This window comes from Ambystoma mexicanum, chromosome 2p, assembly GCF_040938575.1.
Source record: "Ambystoma mexicanum isolate Mex_15411 chromosome 2p, UKY_AmexF1_1, whole genome shotgun sequence".
Classification (NCBI taxonomy): Eukaryota; Metazoa; Chordata; class Amphibia; order Caudata; family Ambystomatidae; genus Ambystoma; species Ambystoma mexicanum.
The window spans coordinates 1,308,122,111-1,308,139,824 of record NC_090923.1 but is presented as its reverse complement, the minus strand read 5'-3'; the positions used below and the strand labels follow the sequence as shown (position 1 = coordinate 1,308,139,824).

The 17,714-nt window shown below is 44.5% G+C and overlaps 3 non-coding genes across 3 annotated transcripts; all 3 read left to right on the top strand.

The window, feature by feature from the left end:
* Positions 1-3,659: 3,659 nt before the first annotated feature.
* On the top strand, positions 3,660-3,766 carry LOC138567973 (U6 spliceosomal RNA). The gene has a single exon (XR_011302350.1). It is a non-coding gene; the product is annotated as a U6 spliceosomal RNA (small nuclear RNA).
* A 5,360-nt stretch (positions 3,767-9,126) lies between these two features.
* Positions 9,127-9,233, top strand: LOC138567972 (U6 spliceosomal RNA). Its single transcript, XR_011302349.1, has one exon. It is a non-coding gene; the product is annotated as a U6 spliceosomal RNA (small nuclear RNA).
* A 5,367-nt stretch (positions 9,234-14,600) lies between these two features.
* On the top strand, positions 14,601-14,707 carry LOC138567971 (U6 spliceosomal RNA). The gene has a single exon (XR_011302348.1). It is a non-coding gene; the product is annotated as a U6 spliceosomal RNA (small nuclear RNA).
* The last annotated feature ends 3,007 nt before the right edge of the window (positions 14,708-17,714 follow it).

The following is a 17,714-nucleotide window of genomic DNA, read 5'->3' as shown; positions in this document are numbered from 1 at the left end:
ACTGATCCCCTTTCCTTTTGTGTAATCCTTTTGTTCTCAGTAGGGTTTTCCAAAGTGGCTTTCAAATAAAAGATCCTAGACCTGCATTTTGTGGCACACATGCCTCATATCCCGTTGCTCTTGATAAACTCACATCATCTCCCACCAATACAAGCTGTAAAAGATTTTCAGGGCTTAGCCAAGCAAACTAGACGCAGGTCGAAGGTTGAGCAATCCTTTAATCAGCAGCAAAGTTAACATTGAAATCAGCCTCAGAATCTCTTAAAGGATGGGCCAACATCTGTTGCTGGCAGCGTGCAAAGGGGCAGCCTGGGTGCTGACACCTTAAGCCATCTCCTGTTCTTGCCTTGTCCTTGATCCAGCCATGGGCCCACATACACTCAGAGGTACAGAGTGTTTCTCATGTCTATGGGTCTGCTGTGATGCTCTCACGCTTGCATCACCCAGCCATCGTGATGGGGAGGGGGTGTCGATTTGCAAGCACCCTTGAGCATGAATCTTTAAATATAATTGGCATTAAACCAAACCCTTTAGGACCAGATCAATAAAGCAGCAAAGAATGCTGATGTATTGCTGTTTGCCGCTTAATTCCATACCATCCGACATCTAAATGGTGTTTGGTCAAACGTTTGCCATATCAAATGTCCTTATGTCAAAGAGCAGAAAGTCCAGAGGTCCTAATCAATGGTTTGGTTGGCTCTCCCTTTGCGCTTGCCTTAAGGCGTCAGCACCAGAGGCTGTCCGATTGCGCCCTGCAAGCAACCAATGTTGGCCCATCCTTTAAGAGATTCTGAGGCTGATTTCAATGTTAATTTTGCTGCTGGTTTAAGGATTGCTCAACCTTCGGCCCACGTCTAATTTCCTTGGCTATGCCCTTGAAATATTTTACAGATTGTATTGGTGGGAGATGACGTGGGTTTATCAAGAGCAACGGGATATGAGGCATGTGGGCCATAAAAAACAGGTCTAGGATCTTTTGTATAAGAAAGTCTCTTTAAGTAGGGAACTTTGGACAACACTGCTGAGAGGAAAAGGATTACACAAAAGGCAAGGGGGTCAGTGGGTCAAGGGATAGCACATCTGACTGTGAGTCAGTTTATTGTAAGTCCAAATCCTACCTGTTTCAACATTTTTCCAGGCTTTTTGTTTCATTTCTTAACAGATCCATTCCTATGTGCCTCAGCAACCCATGTACTAATATTGGAATGAAAATGGGAAAATTGAATTTGACCCTGCTTCAAAGGATGACACGCACATTCGTAAAGCATTCACTATTTTTGGCACACGACAGGACAAAAACTTTCTTAATCTGCAAGTCTTTATTTTTGAATACATCTTTTTTAATGAAGATTAAAATTGTATGTTCATTCATTTTACACGACAACACAATACATTTTGCGCCAAATTCAACACTAATGACTCTGGAGCCTTTTACTTGTGAGTCCTATTGACTGAATGAACAGCCCCATCCCCTTCAATTTCTTGACTTGTACTTTTAGAAGTGGCACGCTGCTTTTGTTTTTTTATCCCATTCTACCAAACTCAGTATTAACACTTTCCCCCTTGTTGTGCACTCCAGCGTAAACTGCTTTAAGGTGCTATTTGCAAACATCGCTCTGAACTACAGCTTTACTTGCTTCTAGGCCTTAATCTTTAATTGGGGCTGAGCAGTGTACTCCGGATTTGGCTGCTTTTAGTTGGTTGATTTCTTTTTTGATTTCTGTAACTTTCAAACAGTCCCATTGTGAAATACCATTGTCACAATGTGATGCAGTGCAGGAACACTTAAAATTAATGGTAGGGAGAGGGAGCGGGGGTTGTGGGGGATGGGAAGGAGGGAGGGAGGGAGGAGAGAGAGAGACAGAGAGAGAGAGAAAACAATTAAAAGCCTAAAATCTTTGCCATGCAAACACATAGCCCCCGAATACCATATTTTCTTTATGTGGAAAGGGGCTCTGTGGCTGGTATGGCAGCCTGTTGATGCTTTGTTGAGTTGCTTGGAACGTGCATGGAAGGAGACCTGAAGCACTCCCGACCAGGTTGCATGCCTCCAAGTTACTGAAATCCCACAGACCTCCTCCCTGTGCCACAAAGTTCTGGGCGCTGAGCTCTGCAGTTGTTCCCCACAAGTTGCCAAGCACCCCAGATTTACTAGTTACTACTACCCCACCTCGACCACTATATTTTCCCCAGATACTTGCTACTGTGGAGTAAGCAGGGCTAAGAAAGAGGGAGAGGGGGTTTGCCTATGCAAATCATCTGCCAGTTTGCTTCCTGCGAGGTCATTCCATCTCACCAGCTGACACCTGGGCAGCGGCAGGTAATTTGGAGAACAGACATATATGGACAGGCCACAAAGCAAAGGCTGAGCCGTTGATTGAGGATCCCTTTTGCCATGTCTCCCTAAGTTACCGAGGACCAGAAAATTCCACCCTCAGCTCTCATAGAGAGGTCCTTGGCCGATCGTAGCCGATCAGAGGAGTGAAGTGTCGGAGGTGACTGTACACTGCCTCACCTGCCCTGCTTTCTACAGTGGTAATGCTTTTGCAGAAGGGGCCTGTACAAGAGATTTTGTTCTGCACTGTGGGAAAGTGACATTTATCCACTGACATTAACCAAACTACTTGCGCTGTTCAATGCACATGTATGCAGAGAAATCATTTTATGTTTTTTGGGGAAGGTCTAGAGGGTCCTGCTGGTGATTCTTTTAAGCTGTCTGCTACTCTTGCTTTTACATAGAGTCTTCCCTGCCCAGGAAGGTATACTGTATGTCCCTCCCTTACAATGAAAACTCTGTTCAAAGCACAGAGGTACATAGGAATGGATCTGTTAAGAAATGAGACAAAAAGCCTGGAAAATTTCAAAGCAGGTAGCATTTGGACTTACAATAAACTGACTCACAGTCAAATGTGCTATCATTTGACCCACTGAACCCCTTACCTTTTGTGTCATACTTTTGCTCTCAGTGGGGTTGCCCAAAGTTCCCTTCTTAAAGCGGCTTTCTTTTAAAAAATCCTAGACCTGCTTTTTGTGGCACACATGCCTCATATCCCGTTGCAGTTGATAAAGTCACATCATCTCCCACCAGTACAAGCTGTACAAGATTTCCAGGGCTTATCCTTGCAATCTAGACGTGGGTCGAAGGTTGAGCAATCCTTAAATCAGCTGCAAAGTTAAAATTGAAATCAGCCTGAGAATCCTTTAAAGGATGGTCCAACATCTGTTGCTTACAGGGCTCAATCGGACAGCCTCTGGTGCTGACGCTTTAAGCCACCTCCTGTTCTTGCCTTGTCCTTGTTACAGCCATGGGCCCACATACACTCAGAGGTACAGAGTTTTTCTCATGTCTATGGGTCTGTTGTGATGCTCTCAGGCTTGCATCAGCCAGCCATTGTGATGGGGAGGGGGTGTCATTTTGCAAGCACCCTGGAGCATTAATCTTTATATCTTTAAATATAATTGGCATTAAACTAAAACCCTTTAGGACCAGATCAATACAGCAGCAAAGAATGCTTATTCATTGTTGTTTGCCTCTTCATTTCATATCACCCGATATCTAAATGGTGTTTGGACTTTCTGCCCTCTGACATAAGGACATTTGGTATGGCAAACCTTTGACCAGAGGTCCTAATCAATGGTTTGATTGACTCTCCCTTTGCGCTTGCTTCTGCAACACATGTACTAATATTGGAATGATAATGGGAAAATTAAATTGGCCCCTGCTCTAAAGGATGACACGCACATTCGTAAAGCATTCACTATTTTAGGCACATGTCTGGACAGAAACTTTCTTAATTTGCAAGTCTTTATTTTTTAATATATCTTTTTTTATTGAAGATTGACATTTTATGTTCATTCATATTACACGACAACACAATACATTTTGCGCCAAATTCAACACTAATGCCTCAGGAGCCTTTTACTTGTGAGTCCTCTTGACTGAATGAACAGCCCTGTCCCCTTCAGTTTCTTGACTTGTACTTTTAGAAGTGGCACGCTTCTTTTTTTTTTTTTTTTTTATCCCATTCTACCAAGCTCAGTATTATCACTTTCCTCCTTGTTGTGCACTCCAGCGTAAACTGCTTTAAGGTGCTGTTTGCAAACATCGCTCTGAACCACAGCTTTACTTGCTTCAGGGCCTTAATCTTTAATTGGGGCTGAGCAGTGTACTCCGGATTTGGCTGCTTTTAGTTGGTTGATTTCTTTTTTGATTTCTGTAACTTTCAAAAAGTCCCATTGTGAAATACCATTGTGACAATGTGCTGCAGTGCATGAAAACCTAAAATTAATGGTAGGGAGAGGGAGGGGGGGTAGGGGGGAAGAGAGAGGGCGGGAGGGTGGGAAGGAGTGAGTGAGGGAGGGAGAGAGGGAGGAGAGAGAGACAGAGAGAGAGAAAACAAAGAAAATATGGTATTTGGGGGCTATGTATTTGCATGGAAAAGATTTTGGCCTTTTAATCAAGTGGGAAGGGGCTCTGTGGTTGGTATCCCAGCCTGTTGATGCTTTGTTGAGTTGCTTGGAACATGCAAGGAAGGAGACGTGAAGCACTCCCGACCAGGTTGCATGTCTCCAAGTTACTGAAATCCCACAGACCTCCTCCCTGTGCCACAAAGTCCTGGGCACTGAGCTCTGCAGTTGTTGCCCACAGGTCGCCAAGTGTCCCAGATTTACTTTCTCAGAGTTGCTAGTTACTGCTACCCCACCTCGACCACTATATTTTTCCCAGATACTTGCTACTGTGGAGCAAGCAGGGCTAAGGAGAGGGAGAGGGGGTGTGCCTATGCAAATTATCTGCCAGTGTGCTTCCTGGGAGGTCATTCCATCTCACCAGCTGACACCTGGGCAGCGGCAGGTAATTTGGAGAACAGACATATCCGGACAGGCCACAGAGCAAAGGCTGGGCCGTTGATTGAGGATCCCTTTAGCCATGTCTCCCTAAGTTACTGAGGTCCAGAAAAATTCCACCCTCAGCTCTCATAGAGAGGTCCTTGGCCGATCGTGGCCGATCAGGGCTGTGAAGGGTCAGGGGGGACTGCACACTGCCTCACCTTTTCACTGCTTTCTGTAGCGGTAATGCTTTTGCAGAAGGGGCCTGTACAAGTGATTTTGTTCTGCGCTGTGCGAAAGTCACATTTATCCACTGACATTAACCAAATTACTTGCGCTGTTCAACGCACATACATGCATAGAAATCATGTTATGTTTTTTGGGGAAGGTCTAGAGGGTCCTGCTGATGATTTATTAAGCTGTCTGCTACTCTTGCTTTTACATAGTCTTCCCTGCCCAGGCATGTTTAAGGCATACTGTATGTCCCTCCATTACAATGAAAACTCTGTTGAAAGCACAGAGGTACATAGGAATGGATCTGTTAAGAAATGAAACAAAAAGTCTGGAAAAATGTCGAAACGGGTAGGATTTGGGCTTACAATTAACTGACTCACAGTCAGATGTGCTATCCCCTGACCCACTGATCCCCTTTCCTTTTGTGTAATCCTTTTGTTCTCAGTAGGGTTTTCCAAAGTGGCTTTCAAATAAAAGATCCTAGACCTGCATTTTGTGGCACACATGCCTCATATCCCGTTGCTCTTGATAAACTCACATCATCTCCCACCAATACAAGCTGTAAAAGATTTTCAGGGCTTAGCCAAGCAAACTAGACGCAGGTCGAAGGTTGAGCAATCCTTTAATCAGCAGCAAAGTTAACATTGAAATCAGCCTCAGAATCTCTTAAAGGATGGGCCAACATCTGTTGCTGGCAGCGTGCAAAGGGGCAGCCTGGGTGCTGACACCTTAAGCCATCTCCTGTTCTTGCCTTGTCCTTGATCCAGCCATGGGCCCACATACACTCAGAGGTACAGAGTGTTTCTCATGTCTATGGGTCTGCTGTGATGCTCTCACGCTTGCATCACCCAGCCATCGTGATGGGGAGGGGGTGTCGATTTGCAAGCACCCTTGAGCATGAATCTTTAAATATAATTGGCATTAAACCAAACCCTTTAGGACCAGATCAATAAAGCAGCAAAGAATGCTGATGTATTGCTGTTTGCCGCTTAATTCCATACCATCCGACATCTAAATGGTGTTTGGTCAAACGTTTGCCATATCAAATGTCCTTATGTCAAAGAGCAGAAAGTCCAGAGGTCCTAATCAATGGTTTGGTTGGCTCTCCCTTTGCGCTTGCCTTAAGGCGTCAGCACCAGAGGCTGTCCGATTGCGCCCTGCAAGCAACCAATGTTGGCCCATCCTTTAAGAGATTCTGAGGCTGATTTCAATGTTAATTTTGCTGCTGGTTTAAGGATTGCTCAACCTTCGGCCCACGTCTAATTTCCTTGGCTATGCCCTTGAAATATTTTACAGATTGTATTGGTGGGAGATGACGTGGGTTTATCAAGAGCAACGGGATATGAGGCATGTGGGCCATAAAAAACAGGTCTAGGATCTTTTGTATAAGAAAGTCTCTTTAAGTAGGGAACTTTGGACAACACTGCTGAGAGGAAAAGGATTACACAAAAGGCAAGGGGGTCAGTGGGTCAAGGGATAGCACATCTGACTGTGAGTCAGTTTATTGTAAGTCCAAATCCTACCTGTTTCAACATTTTTCCAGGCTTTTTGTTTCATTTCTTAACAGATCCATTCCTATGTGCCTCAGCAACCCATGTACTAATATTGGAATGAAAATGGGAAAATTGAATTTGACCCTGCTTCAAAGGATGACACGCACATTCGTAAAGCATTCACTATTTTTGGCACACGACAGGACAAAAACTTTCTTAATCTGCAAGTCTTTATTTTTGAATACATCTTTTTTAATGAAGATTGAAATTGTATGTTCATTCATTTTACACGACAACACAATACATTTTGCGCCAAATTCAACACTAATGACTCTGGAGCCTTTTACTTGTGAGTCCTATTGACTGAATGAACAGCCCCATCCCCTTCAATTTCTTGACTTGTACTTTTAGAAGTGGCACGCTGCTTTTGTTTTTTTATCCCATTCTACCAAACTCAGTATTAACACTTTCCCCCTTGTTGTGCACTCCAGCGTAAACTGCTTTAAGGTGCTATTTGCAAACATCGCTCTGAACTACAGCTTTACTTGCTTCTAGGCCTTAATCTTTAATTGGGGCTGAGCAGTGTACTCCGGATTTGGCTGCTTTTAGTTGGTTGATTTCTTTTTTGATTTCTGTAACTTTCAAACAGTCCCATTGTGAAATACCATTGTCACAATGTGATGCAGTGCAGGAAAACTTAAAATTAATGGTAGGGAGAGGGAGCGGGGGTTGTGGGGGATGGGAAGGAGGGAGGGAGGGAGGAGAGAGAGAGACAGAGAGAGAGAGAAAACAATTAAAAGCCTAAAATCTTTGCCATGCAAACACATAGCCCCCGAATACCATATTTTCTTTATGTGGAAAGGGGCTCTGTGGCTGGTATGGCAGCCTGTTGATGCTTTGTTGAGTTGCTTGGAACGTGCATGGAAGGAGACCTGAAGCACTCCCGACCAGGTTGCATGCCTCCAAGTTACTGAAATCCCACAGACCTCCTCCCTGTGCCACAAAGTTCTGGGCGCTGAGCTCTGCAGTTGTTCCCCACAAGTTGCCAAGCACCCCAGATTTACTAGTTACTACTACCCCACCTCGACCACTATATTTTCCCCAGATACTTGCTACTGTGGAGTAAGCAGGGCTAAGAAAGAGGGAGAGGGGGTTTGCCTATGCAAATCATCTGCCAGTTTGCTTCCTGCGAGGTCATTCCATCTCACCAGCTGACACCTGGGCAGCGGCAGGTAATTTGGAGAACAGACATATATGGACAGGCCACAAAGCAAAGGCTGAGCCGTTGATTGAGGATCCCTTTTGCCATGTCTCCCTAAGTTACCGAGGACCAGAAAATTCCACCCTCAGCTCTCATAGAGAGGTCCTTGGCCGATCGTAGCCGATCAGAGGAGTGAAGTGTCGGAGGTGACTGTACACTGCCTCACCTGCCCTGCTTTCTACAGTGGTAATGCTTTTGCAGAAGGGGCCTGTACAAGAGATTTTGTTCTGCACTGTGGGAAAGTGACATTCATCCACTGACATTAACCAAACTACTTGCGCTGTTCAATGCACATGTATGCAGAGAAATCATTTTATGTTTTTTGGGGAAGGTCTAGAGGGTCCTGCTGGTGATTCTTTTAAGCTGTCTGCTACTCTTGCTTTTACATAGAGTCTTCCCTGCCCAGGAAGGTATACTGTATGTCCCTCCCTTACAATGAAAACTCTGTTCAAAGCACAGAGGTACATAGGAATGGATCTGTTAAGAAATGAGACAAAAAGCCTGGAAAATTTCAAAGCAGGTAGCATTTGGACTTACAATAAACTGACTCACAGTCAAATGTGCTATCATTTGACCCACTGAACCCCTTACCTTTTGTGTCATACTTTTGCTCTCAGTGGGGTTGCCCAAAGTTCCCTTCTTAAAGCGGCTTTCTTTTAAAAAAATCCTAGACCTGCTTTTTGTGGCACACATGCCTCATATCCCGTTGCAGTTGATAAAGTCACATCATCTCCCACCAGTACAAGCTGTACAAGATTTCCAGGGCTTATCCTTGCAATCTAGACGTGGGTCGAAGGTTGAGCAATCCTTAAATCAGCTGCAAAGTTAAAATTGAAATCAGCCTGAGAATCCTTTAAAGGATGGTCCAACATCTGTTGCTTACAGGGCTCAATCGGACAGCCTCTGGTGCTGACGCTTTAAGCCACCTCCTGTTCTTGCCTTGTCCTTGTTACAGCCATGGGCCCACATACACTCAGAGGTACAGAGTTTTTCTCATGTCTATGGGTCTGTTGTGATGCTCTCAGGCTTGCATCAGCCAGCCATTGTGATGGGGAGGGGGTGTCATTTTGCAAGCACCCTGGAGCATTAATCTTTATATCTTTAAATATAATTGGCATTAAACTAAAACCCTTTAGGACCAGATCAATACAGCAGCAAAGAATGCTTATTCATTGTTGTTTGCCTCTTCATTTCATATCACCCGATATCTAAATGGTGTTTGGACTTTCTGCCCTCTGACATAAGGACATTTGGTATGGCAAACCTTTGACCAGAGGTCCTAATCAATGGTTTGATTGACTCTCCCTTTGCGCTTGCTTCTGCAACACATGTACTAATATTGGAATGATAATGGGAAAATTAAATTGGCCCCTGCTCTAAAGGATGACACGCACATTCGTAAAGCATTCACTATTTTAGGCACATGTCTGGACAGAAACTTTCTTAATTTGCAAGTCTTTATTTTTTAATATATCTTTTTTTATTGAAGATTGACATTTTATGTTCATTCATATTACATGACAACACAATACATTTTGCGCCAAATTCAACACTAATGCCTCAGGAGCCTTTTACTTGTGAGTCCTCTTGACTGAATGAACAGCCCTGTCCCCTTCAGTTTCTTGACTTGTACTTTTAGAAGTGGCACGCTTCTTTTTTTTTTTTTTTTATCCCATTCTACCAAACTCAGTATTATCACTTTCCTCCTTGTTGTGCACTCCGGCGTAAACTGCTTTAAGGTGCTGTTTGCAAACATCGCTCTGAACCACAGCTTTACTTGCTTCAGGGCCTTAATCTTTAATTGGGGCTGAGCAGTGTACTCCGGATTTGGCTGCTTTTAGTTGGTTGATTTCTTTTTTGATTTCTGTAACTTTCAAAAAGTCCCATTGTGAAATACCATTGTGACAATGTGCTGCAGTGCATGAAAACCTAAAATTAATGGTAGGGAGAGGGAGGGGGGGTAGGGGGGAAGAGAGAGGGCGGGAGGGTGGGAAGGAGTGAGTGAGGGAGGGAGAGAGGGAGGAGAGAGACAGAGAGAGAGAAAACAAAGAAAATATGGTATTTGGGGGCTATGTATTTGCATGGAAAAGATTTTGGCCTTTTAATCAAGTGGGAAGGGGCTCTGTGGTTGGTATCTCAGCCTGTTGATGCTTTGTTGAGTTGCTTGGAACATGCAAGGAAGGAGACCTGAAGCACTCCCGACCAGGTTGCATGTCTCCAAGTTACTGAAATCCCACAGACCTCCTCCCTGTGCCACAAAGTCCTGGGCACTGAGCTCTGCAGTTGTTGCCCACAGGTCGCCAAGTGTCCCAGATTTACTTTCTCAGAGTTGCTAGTTACTGCTACCCCACCTCGACCACTATATTTTCCCCAGATACTTGCTACTGTGGGGCAAGCAGGGCTAAGGAGAGGGAGAGGGGGTGTGCCTATGCAAATTATCTGCCAGTGTGCTTCCTGGGAGGTCATTCCATCTCACCAGCTGACACCTGGGCAGCGGCAGGTAATTTGGAGAAAAGACATATCCGGACAGGCCACAGAGCAAAGGCTGGGCCGTTGATTGAGGATCCCTTTAGCCATGTCTCCCTAAGTTACTGAGGTCCAGAAAAATTCCACCCTCAGCTCTCATAGAGAGGTCCTTGGCCGATCGTGGCCGATCAGGGCTGTGAAGGGTCAGGGGGGACTGCACACTGCCTCACCTTTTCACTGCTTTCTGTAGCGGTAATGCTTTTGCAGAAGGGGCCTGTACAAGTGATTTTGTTCTGCGCTGTGCGAAAGTCACATTTATCCACTGACATTAACCAAATTACTTGCGCTGTTCAACGCACATACATGCATAGAAATCATGTTATGTTTTTTGGGGAAGGTCTAGAGGGTCCTGCTGATGATTTATTAAGCTGTCTGCTACTCTTGCTTTTACATAGTCTTCCCTGCCCAGGCATGTTTAAGGCATACTGTATGTCCCTCCATTACAATGAAAACTCTGTTGAAAGCACAGAGGTACATAGGAATGGATCTGTTAAGAAATGAAACAAAAAGTCTGGAAAAATGTCGAAACGGGTAGGATTTGGGCTTACAATTAACTGACTCACAGTCAGATGTGCTATCCCCTGACCCACTGATCCCCTTTCCTTTTGTGTAATCCTTTTGTTCTCAGTAGGGTTTTCCAAAGTGGCTTTCAAATAAAAGATCCTAGACCTGCATTTTGTGGCACACATGCCTCATATCCCGTTGCTCTTGATAAACTCACATCATCTCCCACCAATACAAGCTGTAAAAGATTTTCAGGGCTTAGCCAAGCAAACTAGACGCAGGTCGAAGGTTGAGCAATCCTTTAATCAGCAGCAAAGTTAACATTGAAATCAGCCTCAGAATCTCTTAAAGGATGGGCCAACATCTGTTGCTGGCAGCGTGCAAAGGGGCAGCCTGGGTGCTGACACCTTAAGCCATCTCCTGTTCTTGCCTTGTCCTTGATCCAGCCATGGGCCCACATACACTCAGAGGTACAGAGTGTTTCTCATGTCTATGGGTCTGCTGTGATGCTCTCACGCTTGCATCACCCAGCCATCGTGATGGGGAGGGGGTGTCGATTTGCAAGCACCCTTGAGCATGAATCTTTAAATATAATTGGCATTAAACCAAACCCTTTAGGACCAGATCAATAAAGCAGCAAAGAATGCTGATGTATTGCTGTTTGCCGCTTAATTCCATACCATCCGACATCTAAATGGTGTTTGGTCAAACGTTTGCCATATCAAATGTCCTTATGTCAAAGAGCAGAAAGTCCAGAGGTCCTAATCAATGGTTTGGTTGGCTCTCCCTTTGCGCTTGCCTTAAGGCGTCAGCACCAGAGGCTGTCCGATTGCGCCCTGCAAGCAACCAATGTTGGCCCATCCTTTAAGAGATTCTGAGGCTGATTTCAATGTTAATTTTGCTGCTGGTTTAAGGATTGCTCAACCTTCGGCCCACGTCTAATTTCCTTGGCTATGCCCTTCAAATATTTTACAGATTGTATTGGTGGGAGATGACGTGGGTTTATCAAGAGCAACGGGATATGAGGCATGTGGGCCATAAAAAACAGGTCTAGGATCTTTTGTATAAGAAAGTCTCTTTAAGTAGGGAACTTTGGACAACACTGCTGAGAGGAAAAGGATTACACAAAAGGCAAGGGGGTCAGTGGGTCAAGGGATAGCACATCTGACTGTGAGTCAGTTTATTGTAAGTCCAAATCCTACCTGTTTCAACATTTTTCCAGGCTTTTTGTTTCATTTCTTAACAGATCCATTCCTATGTGCCTCAGCAACCCATGTACTAATATTGGAATGAAAATGGGAAAATTGAATTTGACCCTGCTTCAAAGGATGACAGGCACATTCGTAAAGCATTCACTATTTTTGGCACACGACAGGACAAAAACTTTCTTAATCTGCAAGTCTTTATTTTTGAATACATCTTTTTTAATGAAGATTGAAATTGTATGTTCATTCATTTTACACGACAACACAATACATTTTGCGCCAAATTCAACACTAATGACTCTGGAGCCTTTTACTTGTGAGTCCTATTGACTGAATGAACAGCCCCATCCCCTTCAATTTCTTGACTTGTACTTTTAGAAGTGGCACGCTGCTTTTGTTTTTTTATCCCATTCTACCAAACTCAGTATTAACACTTTCCCCCTTGTTGTGCACTCCAGCGTAAACTGCTTTAAGGTGCTATTTGCAAACATCGCTCTGAACTACAGCTTTACTTGCTTCTAGGCCTTAATCTTTAATTGGGGCTGAGCAGTGTACTCCGGATTTGGCTGCTTTTAGTTGGTTGATTTCTTTTTTGATTTCTGTAACTTTCAAACAGTCCCATTGTGAAATACCATTGTCACAATGTGATGCAGTGCAGGAAAACTTAAAATTAATGGTAGGGAGAGGGAGAGGGAGCGGGGGTTGTGGGGGATGGGAAGGAGGGAGGGAGGGAGGAGAGAGAGAGAGAGAGAGAGAGAGAGAGAGAAAACAATTAAAAGCCTAAAATCTTTGCCATGCAAACACATAGCCCCCGAATACCATATTTTCTTTATGTGGAAAGGGGCTCTGTGGCTGGTATGGCAGCCTGTTGATGCTTTGTTGAGTTGCTTGGAACGTGCATGGAAGGAGACCTGAAGCACTCCCGACCAGGTTGCATGCCTCCAAGTTACTGAAATCCCACAGACCTCCTCCCTGTGCCACAAAGTTCTGGGCGCTGAGCTCTGCAGTTGTTCCCCACAAGTTGCCAAGCACCCCAGATTTACTAGTTACTACTACCCCACCTCGACCACTATATTTTCCCCAGATACTTGCTACTGTGGAGTAAGCAGGGCTAAGAAAGAGGGAGAGGGGGTTTGCCTATGCAAATCATCTGCCAGTTTGCTTCCTGCGAGGTCATTCCATCTCACCAGCTGACACCTGGGCAGCGGCAGGTAATTTGGAGAACAGACATATATGGACAGGCCACAAAGCAAAGGCTGAGCCGTTGATTGAGGATCCCTTTTGCCATGTCTCCCTAAGTTACCGAGGACCAGAAAATTCCACCCTCAGCTCTCATAGAGAGGTCCTTGGCCGATCGTAGCCGATCAGAGGAGTGAAGTGTCGGAGGTGACTGTACACTGCCTCACCTGCCCTGCTTTCTACAGTGGTAATGCTTTTGCAGAAGGGGCCTGTACAAGAGATTTTGTTCTGCACTGTGGGAAAGTGACATTTATCCACTGACATTAACCAAACTACTTGCGCTGTTCAATGCACATGTATGCAGAGAAATCATTTTATGTTTTTTGGGGAAGGTCTAGAGGGTCCTGCTGGTGATTCTTTTAAGCTGTCTGCTACTCTTGCTTTTACATAGAGTCTTCCCTGCCCAGGAAGGTATACTGTATGTCCCTCCCTTACAATGAAAACTCTGTTCAAAGCACAGAGGTACATAGGAATGGATCTGTTAAGAAATGAGACAAAAAGCCTGTAAAATTTCAAAGCAGGCAGCATTTGGACTTACAATAAACTGACTCACAGTCAAATGTGCTATCATTTGACCCACTGAACCCCTTACCTTTTGTGTCATACTTTTGCTCTCAGTGGGGTTGCCCAAAGTTCCCTTCTTAAAGCGGCTTTCTTTTAAAAAATCCTAGACCTGCTTTTTGTGGCACACATGCCTCATATCCCGTTGCAGTTGATAAAGTCACATCATCTCCCACCAGTACAAGCTGTACAAGATTTCCAGGGCTTCGCCTTGCAATCTAGACGTGGGTCGCAGGTTGAGCAATCCTTAAATCAGCTGCAAAGTTAAAATTGAAATCAGCCTGAGAATCCTTTAAAGGATGGTCCAACATCTGTTGCTTACAGGGCTCAATCGGACAGCCTCTGGTGCTGACGCTTTAAGCCACCTCCTGTTCTTGCCTTGTCCTTGTTACAGCCATGGGCCCACATACACTCAGAGGTACAGAGTTTTTCTCATGTCTATGGGTCTGTTGTGATGCTCTCAGGCTTGCATCAGCCAGCCATTGTGATGGGGAGGGGGTGTCATTTTGCAAGCACCCTGGAGCATTAATCTTTATATCTTTAAATATAATTGGCATTAAACTAAAACCCTTTAGGACCAGATCAATACAGCAGCAAAGAATGCTTATTCATTGTTGTTTGCCTCTTCATTTCATATCACCCGATATCTAAATGGTGTTTGGACTTTCTGCCCTCTGACATAAGGACATTTGGTATGGCAAACCTTTGACCAGAGGTCCTAATCAATGGTTTGATTGACTCTCCCTTTGCGCTTGCTTCTGCAACACATGTACTAATATTGGAATGATAATGGGAAAATTAAATTGGCCCCTGCTCTAAAGGATGACACGCACATTCGTAAAGCATTCACTATTTTAGGCACATGTCTGGACAGAAACTTTCTTAATTTGCAAGTCTTTATTTTTTAATATATCTTTTTTTATTGAAGATTGACATTTTATGTTCATTCATATTACATGACAACACAATACATTTTGCGCCAAATTCAACACTAATGCCTCAGGAGCCTTTTACTTGTGAGTCCTCTTGACTGAATGAACAGCCCTGTCCCCTTCAGTTTCTTGACTTGTACTTTTAGAAGTGGCACGCTTCTTTTTTTTTTTTTTTTATCCCATTCTACCAAACTCAGTATTATCACTTTCCTCCTTGTTGTGCACTCCGGCGTAAACTGCTTTAAGGTGCTGTTTGCAAACATCGCTCTGAACCACAGCTTTACTTGCTTCAGGGCCTTAATCTTTAATTGGGGCTGAGCAGTGTACTCCGGATTTGGCTGCTTTTAGTTGGTTGATTTCTTTTTTGATTTCTGTAACTTTCAAAAAGTCCCATTGTGAAATACCATTGTGACAATGTGCTGCAGTGCATGAAAACCTAAAATTAATGGTAGGGAGAGGGAGGGGGGGTAGGGGGGAAGAGAGAGGGCGGGAGGGTGGGAAGGAGTGAGTGAGGGAGGGAGAGAGGGAGGAGAGAGACAGAGAGAGAGAAAACAAAGAAAATATGGTATTTGGGGGCTATGTATTTGCATGGAAAAGATTTTGGCCTTTTAATCAAGTGGGAAGGGGCTCTGTGGTTGGTATCTCAGCCTGTTGATGCTTTGTTGAGTTGCTTGGAACATGCAAGGAAGGAGACCTGAAGCACTCCCGACCAGGTTGCATGTCTCCAAGTTACTGAAATCCCACAGACCTCCTCCCTGTGCCACAAAGTCCTGGGCACTGAGCTCTGCAGTTGTTGCCCACAGGTCGCCAAGTGTCCCAGATTTACTTTCTCAGAGTTGCTAGTTACTGCTACCCCACCTCGACCACTATATTTTCCCCAGATACTTGCTACTGTGGGGCAAGCAGGGCTAAGGAGAGGGAGAGGGGGTGTGCCTATGCAAATTATCTGCCAGTGTGCTTCCTGGGAGGTCATTCCATCTCACCAGCTGACACCTGGGCAGCGGCAGGTAATTTGGAGAAAAGACATATCCGGACAGGCCACAGAGCAAAGGCTGGGCCGTTGATTGAGGATCCCTTTAGCCATGTCTCCCTAAGTTACTGAGGTCCAGAAAAATTCCACCCTCAGCTCTCATAGAGAGGTCCTTGGCCGATCGTGGCCGATCAGGGCTGTGAAGGGTCAGGGGGGACTGCACACTGCCTCACCTTTTCACTGCTTTCTGTAGCGGTAATGCTTTTGCAGAAGGGGCCTGTACAAGTGATTTTGTTCTGCGCTGTGCGAAAGTCACATTTATCCACTGACATTAACCAAATTACTTGCGCTGTTCAACGCACATACATGCATAGAAATCATGTTATGTTTTTTGGGGAAGGTCTAGAGGGTCCTGCTGATGATTTATTAAGCTGTCTGCTACTCTTGCTTTTACATAGTCTTCCCTGCCCAGGCATGTTTAAGGCATACTGTATGTCCCTCCATTACAATGAAAACTCTGTTGAAAGCACAGAGGTACATAGGAATGGATCTGTTAAGAAATGAAACAAAAAGTCTGGAAAAATGTCGAAACGGGTAGGATTTGGGCTTACAATTAACTGACTCACAGTCAGATGTGCTATCCCCTGACCCACTGATCCCCTTTCCTTTTGTGTAATCCTTTTGTTCTCAGTAGGGTTTTCCAAAGTGGCTTTCAAATAAAAGATCCTAGACCTGCATTTTGTGGCACACATGCCTCATATCCCGTTGCTCTTGATAAACTCACATCATCTCCCACCAATACAAGCTGTAAAAGATTTTCAGGGCTTAGCCAAGCAAACTAGACGCAGGTCGAAGGTTGAGCAATCCTTTAATCAGCAGCAAAGTTAACATTGAAATCAGCCTCAGAATCTCTTAAAGGATGGGCCAACATCTGTTGCTGGCAGCGTGCAAAGGGGCAGCCTGGGTGCTGACACCTTAAGCCATCTCCTGTTCTTGCCTTGTCCTTGATCCAGCCATGGGCCCACATACACTCAGAGGTACAGAGTGTTTCTCATGTCTATGGGTCTGCTGTGATGCTCTCACGCTTGCATCACCCAGCCATCGTGATGGGGAGGGGGTGTCGATTTGCAAGCACCCTTGAGCATGAATCTTTAAATATAATTGGCATTAAACCAAACCCTTTAGGACCAGATCAATAAAGCAGCAAAGAATGCTGATGTATTGCTGTTTGCCGCTTAATTCCATACCATCCGACATCTAAATGGTGTTTGGTCAAACGTTTGCCATATCAAATGTCCTTATGTCAAAGAGCAGAAAGTCCAGAGGTCCTAATCAATGGTTTGGTTGGCTCTCCCTTTGCGCTTGCCTTAAGGCGTCAGCACCAGAGGCTGTCCGATTGCGCCCTGCAAGCAACCAATGTTGGCCCATCCTTTAAGAGATTCTGAGGCTGATTTCAATGTTAATTTTGCTGCTGGTTTAAGGATTGCTCAACCTTCGGCCCACGTCTAATTTCCTTGGCTATGCCCTTCAAATATTTTACAGATTGTATTGGTGGGAGATGACGTGGGTTTATCAAGAGCAACGGGATATGAGGCATGTGGGCCATAAAAAACAGGTCTAGGATCTTTTGTATAAGAAAGTCTCTTTAAGTAGGGAACTTTGGACAACACTGCTGAGAGGAAAAGGATTACACAAAAGGCAAGGGGGTCAGTGGGTCAAGGGATAGCACATCTGACTGTGAGTCAGTTTATTGTAAGTCCAAATCCTACCTGTTTCAACATTTTTCCAGGCTTTTTGTTTCATTTCTTAACAGATCCATTCCTATGTGCCTCAGCAACCCATGTACTAATATTGGAATGAAAATGGGAAAATTGAATTTGACCCTGCTTCAAAGGATGACAGGCACATTCGTAAAGCATTCACTATTTTTGGCACACGACAGGACAAAAACTTTCTTAATCT